This window comes from Xenopus tropicalis, chromosome 5, assembly GCF_000004195.4.
Source record: "Xenopus tropicalis strain Nigerian chromosome 5, UCB_Xtro_10.0, whole genome shotgun sequence".
In the NCBI taxonomy this organism is placed as follows: domain Eukaryota; kingdom Metazoa; phylum Chordata; class Amphibia; order Anura; family Pipidae; genus Xenopus; species Xenopus tropicalis.
This window is the reverse complement of record NC_030681.2, coordinates 32519907-32525947: the sequence shown is the minus strand read 5'-3', so window position 1 is coordinate 32525947 and position 6041 is coordinate 32519907. Positions and strand designations below refer to the sequence as shown.

The following is a 6041-nucleotide window of genomic DNA, read 5'->3' as shown; positions in this document are numbered from 1 at the left end:
GAGGAGGAAAGTAGACAATTTGCTTGGCGTGCCCTTGACCTAACATTACAACTTGAGTGATGTTTCACATAGTTATAGAAATGTCCAGTAGTAATGTGGCACTGATCAGTGAGTGGCTGGACCACTCAGTGCTCAGCTATTTTTTTTTTTTTTTAAACAGTTCTTTTATTGAGCATTACAGATGATCGTTTACATTTGTGAAATGTAGATACATTGCATTGCCCAGTTTTTTTCAACACTGAAAAAGAAAAAATAAGAAATAATAAAATTATATAAACCATGTTAACAGCGATGGTGTCATATTTCGTTCTATTGCTGAGTTTTGTCCCTCCATTTATTTATGTCGATTCTGTTTGGGAGGAGTTTCAGAAGAATGCTGTCTGGCAAAGTGACCTGGATGCCTGTGCAAACCTGGTGCGCCATCCAGCCTGCCAATAACACATTAAAGGCAATGTAATTTTGCCTTTCCATTGACTCCAGTGCATCTTTGAGATATGTAATGGTTCCGAGATTGTTTTCTGCAGTTTTGCAAATTACATATGATTTTTTTGCACAGATGTTTTTATTTTGTAATGTATGCAGAGGATCCTTATTTAATTATATGTTGATTCCAATTCTGTAATTTGGGACTGTGCTTCTTTCCAGCAGCAGATCTTGTTTGTTTATATTACTGAATTTGGCAGATTTTTGTACCTAGTCTCTGACTGCCCTCCATCGATCATTATTCTCTTTAGATACCTTTCCAGGACAAACTCCTTTGAATCCTTATTACACAGGACATGAGTTTAGGAAGATTTATGTTGCAATTATTACATCTAGCCACACATTTTTATATTGTTTGTCAACATATGCTGTATGATTCTTTAATTCTGTTAATGTTGGGGTTAAGATAGATTACTCTAAATTGCCTTTCCTGGAAAAAGTATTCATACTAAAACAAATTTGACTTTTTCGCGGATTGTCGCAAATTTTTCGAGTGCTCAATACGAAAAAGTCGCGACAATTCGCGAGAGTCGTAATGGCTATGAAAAAGTCGCGACAATTTGCGAGAGTCGTAATGGCTATGAAAAAGTCACAACAATTTACGAAAAAGTCGTAACGGCGACGAAAAAATTGCAAAAAAACGTTTTCCAATCCGAATTTTTCTCATTCGGATTTGTGGATTAGTAAATCAGCCCCTTAGTTGCTCATTCACACAAGTCTGTACAAGTCTGGTCCTCATCTCAGTGCGGCTTATGTCACACATAGATTGGGCACAGCCTGCTTCAGGCGCTGATGTGATTGATGAATTGGAACATATATGACTGAAAAGGTACGGGGACATGCGCATCAGTGCTTGAAACAAGTTCTGCCCAACCTGCATGTGATAGAAATGCTTATTGTGGTCAACTGTGAATTAGCATGGTGAATATCTCCTAAACACTTTATTTTCATTAACATAAATAACATTCTTTTATATAAATATAAAAGAAAATGCTTCTTTTACCACATAACAGCTATGTATAAATGTTATTATGGAAGTGAACCACCCCTTTAAAGGAGAAGGAAAGGCTAAGTCACTTGGGGGTGCCAAAATGTTAGGCACCCCCAAGTGACTTTAATCGCTTACCTTGTACCTGGTGCCCCTGTTGGAAGAGAACAGCACCAGCCCGGGGTACCTGTAGCGAGCGCTTCCTCCTTTCTGCTTCGTTTTGCTGGGACCCCACGACAGGCACATGCACAGTAGAGTGAAAAGCCGACTTCTCTGTTAAAGTTAGGCTTTTTCACTCTACTGCGCATGCGCACGCACGGCGAGACAGGAAGGAGGTAGCGCAGCAGCTACCCCGGGCTGGTGCTGTTCTCTCCGAACAGGGGCACCAGCCTGGGGTAAAAGGTAGGTGATTTAAGTCACTTGGGGTGCCTAACATTTTGGCACCCCCAAGTGACTTTGCCTTTCCTTGTCCTTTAAAGATAGATATAAATGCTGCATGAGACCCAAGTGGTTATGCAGAATTTATGTGTGCTCACAGTAGGAAATATTCATTATGTGTAACTACATTTTTTTGTGTGTGTATATTGTTCTTTAGAAAAGATGGCCATTGGCTGGATAAAGCAGACATTGTACAGTTGAAGGAAGCCTACAAATGGATCATCCATCCTCTGCTATCAACTGAACTGGGAATTCATGCAGACGGCAAGGTGCCAGTTTTCTGTGCAAATACAATATATTTGTGTGTTTGTTATACATATATATCGTTCAGAAAAGGCCAGCAAGACCAAGATTTTTATGCAAAACAAAGAAATATATTTAAGTGTTAAGCACATACAACCAGCGTCATGTTTTGGTGTCCCATATACTACATTTAAATCAAATCATTTAAATTTTCGAAATTCATTAGTTTTTTCTCTGTAATCATAAAACAGTATCTTGATGGTAACTAAGCTGTATGAATCCATATTGGTGGCAAAACTATCATATTGTTTCATGTTTAAATTATTTTTTAGTAGACTTAATATATGGTGATCCAAATGGCAGAAATATCTTTTATCCAGAAAAGCCCAGGTCCTGAGCATTCTTCATATAAGCTCCCATACGAGTGTATGAGGGGATTTCAGTCTCAACCAGTTATATGGGAAAGCAAATTTACTAAAATTCAGTTTTTACTTTTCGTCAAAATGTACATGTTAAGGCCATATGGCTTTTTTTCCCCCATAGACCAGGGAGCAATTTTTTTAAAAATAATTCCCATCAGCAGGAAAAAAAATAATTGACAGGCCAAAAAATGTTGAGGTGTGGCAATGACACATGGAACGTTTCCACACAATTGGTTACCGGGGCAATTTCCAGCTTGGTGGTCTGAAAGGCACTCTGAATCATGGGCTGCATGGACTGGCAGGAACGCTTGTGTGTCCTGTAATAGAAATGTGAAAGTCAGTTTTTCTTTAATCTGACCTTCTGCTGAAATAAATAGGGAGACATGAAATTGTTTTGTCACCTGCTGAACTGAAAATTGCCTGAGTATTAATATACCTGGAACTGATATTTGTGCCATTGCCCTGTAAGTAACCTTGCATGCAGGCATTGATAAGAATTTCTTGTTGCATTGTTATTATTATAGCCATGTGCAATTTGTGCCATTTAAATCCCACCGAACCATATCAGCTGCCTAAACGTGCCCGAACACCTTCAGTTCGGGCCTATGTGGTCCCTGATCCGACTAGATTTTTTAACCTGCTCGATCTATATCTGGCTGATTTCAAGGACCAATATCGGCAGCTAGAGGACCTTTAGTAACATGTTATTATTATTTTTGTTTTTCTTCTAGAGCTTGTTTGAAGTAGCCGTGGTGTTTACTCACCCAGAAACTGATGGGGATTGTCACTTCCTGTAAGTGATACTGTATTTCTGCTCTCAACTAAAATCAATAGTTACATTTCCCTGAACTTGCTTTTGTTTTTATACATAATCCTGCGTACATCGCCAATGACTGGCCAGGGAAAACAGAGGATATGGCGTATGGCCAATGCCCAATTCCAGTTGGGCATTGGTGGACAGGTTGCATGACCATGACTTCCCATCAAAATGAATCTTTATATAGAAATGTGTTTAGTACAGACATGTGTAGGAGTTTATTTCAGATTCCCCCATGCAATCTGATTGTTCATCCTACACTCCAGATATTCCAGACACGGTTATAAAGCACCCCCCTCAATTTTTAGTTGTAACTCATTATTAATACTGACACGGTCATATGGATTTTCATAGGCACATGAAATTTTAAAATAACCATGAAATAGGCTAAATAGTTAGCATAAGGGCCCACAGACACCTGAACCCACCAGGAGTTTTCCTGGTATCCTGGTGGGCCAGTCTGACACTTCTGCCCAAAAGATCCAACCTTCATATTTTACAACAGAGGGTACTTTATTTATTATAATACTAAAGTTTCAGTAAGTCACTTGACAGAAATGACATGACTAAGCACCAACTATAACCGATAACATCACAAAGCTTTGTTTATAAGGATTTAATTTACAGGATATTCATGGCTCTTGTATATTAAATATAACAGTGGTTCCTCCAGTCAAATTTGTTGAAGAGCATCCTGGTTAGTTAGCAAAAACTTGAATCATTACCGTCCGAATGTGGGTTCCAAAGGTGTGGTGTTTGCATTGGGGTCCTTTAGTCTTATAACCCAAAAGCTTTTCTCATTTCTGGGTATATCCCAGTGTTTATGTTAAGATATAGGGGGTTATTTATCAACACTTGTCAAATTTGTCTGTGGGCAGTAATCCATAGCAACTAACTAAGGGAAGCCAGAGCTAAAAAAATCCAACAACTATGGGTTTAAGTTGTGTTTTTGTGCACATGTATACAAGTTGTGACACCAATGCAACAAACAATTGAACTCGGGAGAGAACAGTACCCCAGGAGAAACAGACGTCAGCAGAGGTAGAAAATGTGGTTATTAAAGGAACAGTAACACCAAAAAATGAAAGAGCTTTAAAGTAATAAAAATATAATGCACTGTTGCCCTGCACTGGTAAAACTGGGGTGTTTGCTACAGTAACACTACTATAATTTATATAATAAGCTGCTGTGTAGCCATGGGGGCAGCCATTCAAGCTGGAAAAAAGGAGAAAAGGCACAGGTTACATAGCAGATAACAGATACGTTCTGTAGAATACAATAGTGTTTTATCTGTTATCTGCTATGTGCCTGTGCCTTTTCTCCTTTGAATGGCTGCCCCCATGGCTACATAGCAGCTTATTTATATAAATTATAGTAGACTTTCTGACGTAAACACACAACTTTTACCAGTGCAGGGCAGCAGCACATTATATTTTAGTTACTTTTATACACTTTCATTTTTTGGTGTTACTGTTCCTTTAACATCTCTTCTCTGAACTTTCAGCAGCTGAACTGTCCTTGTTAAATAAAGGGTTAGGTTTTGTTCCCACATACCTTACAAGTATAGAGGACTTGGAAATTGACTTTCTAAAATTTAGACGGAAACTTAAGTTAAAAATGTGTAATTCTAATGATGTGAGTGATAGTTTAACAAGCACGTTTAAACAGGTAAATACTGAGCTATTGGGTAAAAGTGATGCTAGTTCAACAAGTATGTTTAAGAAACCTAGCACAGTTATTCCTGATTTACAAAATGATTCTGTTGATGCTTTTGAAAAAATTGTTATTGCTGAAATAAGAAAACTGGATGGTAATAAGTTGGTAAGGCACCAGAAGAACTTAACGTTAAGTGAGAGACAAGCTCTGCATACACTAAAAAACAACAGTGATATCATTATTCGTAAAGCAGATAAGGGGGGAGGAATAATTGTACTCGATAGGAGCCAATATGTGATGGAGGCCCTTAGACAACTAAATATACCAGGACATTATGCCCCTATAGCCAATGACCCTACAGGTAAAATCAAAAAAGCGTGGTTGAATGCCATAATTGATAACGTTGAGAGGGAATTCCTTACGACTACACATCCACGGGTCCCTGTTCTATATTTTTTTACCAAAAATACATAAAACTTTGGAAAACCCCCCCTGGGAGGCCGATAGTCTCTGGCATAGGGTCTGTTTTAGAACCTTTATCTAAATATGTTGATTTTTATTTACAGAAGGAAGTACAAAAAGCAATATATGTTTGAAGGACACAACAGACCTGTTAGTCAGATTACAGCAGATGGGACCAGTACCACCAGATTTGATTCTGTGTGGCATAGATATTCAAAGCCTCTATACTTCTATCCCCCATGAAGAAGGTATGGTATATATAGAGGAAACATTGCTTGAAACCAATCTGGCCAATCAAAAAATCTACTTTATACTACGTGGTCTAGGTCAGAATTAAATTTCTTGGATGTGAAGATATCCTTGTACAATGATATATTGCAGACAGACCTGTATAGAAAAACAGTGGATAGAAATAATTTGTTACACGCTAAAAGTTATCATAATACGAAAGTAATGCGTGCAATACCTAAAGGGCAGTTTATGCGTGTAAAAAGGATCTCTTCACGTCCAGAGAAATATGAGCAAGTAAAAA

At 38.1% G+C, this 6041-nt stretch overlaps 1 long non-coding RNA gene across 1 annotated transcript; it reads left to right on the top strand.

Moving 5' to 3' along the window:
- Window positions 1-2047: 2047 nt before the first annotated feature.
- Window positions 2048-5732, top strand: LOC116410946. Its single transcript, XR_004222778.1, has 3 exons — window positions 2048-2178; window positions 3306-3367; window positions 5614-5732. It is a non-coding gene; the product is annotated as an uncharacterized LOC116410946 (long non-coding RNA).
- Window positions 5733-6041: the final 309 nt, after the last annotated feature.